The sequence below is a fragment of the Triticum aestivum genome, chromosome 3B, assembly GCF_018294505.1.
Source record: "Triticum aestivum cultivar Chinese Spring chromosome 3B, IWGSC CS RefSeq v2.1, whole genome shotgun sequence".
In the NCBI taxonomy this organism is placed as follows: Eukaryota; Viridiplantae; Streptophyta; class Magnoliopsida; order Poales; family Poaceae; genus Triticum; species Triticum aestivum.
Genome location: NC_057801.1, coordinates 817,661,272 through 817,661,822, shown reverse-complemented (window position 1 = coordinate 817,661,822; position 551 = coordinate 817,661,272).

Below are 551 nucleotides of genomic sequence, written 5' to 3'. Positions count from 1 at the left end.
GGGGGGGGGCTATAATAAAGATGACCCTCGGGTTAATTACTCCCAAGGGAAATGTAGGTGATGGTGAGGCAAATGGTAAAACCAAGGTTGGGCCTTGCCGGAGGAGTTTTATTCAAAGCGAACTGTCAAGGGGGTCCCATAAATCACCCAACCGCGTAAGGAACGCAAAATCCGGGAACATAACACCGGTATGACGGAAACTAGGGCGGCAAGAGTGGAACAAAACACCAGGCATAAGTCCGAGCCTTCCACCCTTTACCAAATATATAGATGCATTAATTAAATATGAGATATGGTGATATCCCAACATAATCATGTCCATCATGGGGCAATCTTCAACTTCACCTGCAACTAACAACGCTATAAGAGGGGCTGAGCAAAAGCGGTAACATAGCCAAGCAATGGTTTGCTAGGAATGGTGCAAAAGGTTAGAGGCTGACATGGCAATTAGGGAGGCTTGAAGAACAAGTGATAGGTAGCGCAGCAAAGCGATAGAACGAAGCAACTAGCATAGCAATGATAGTAGTGAGATCCAGGGTAGTGGTTATCTT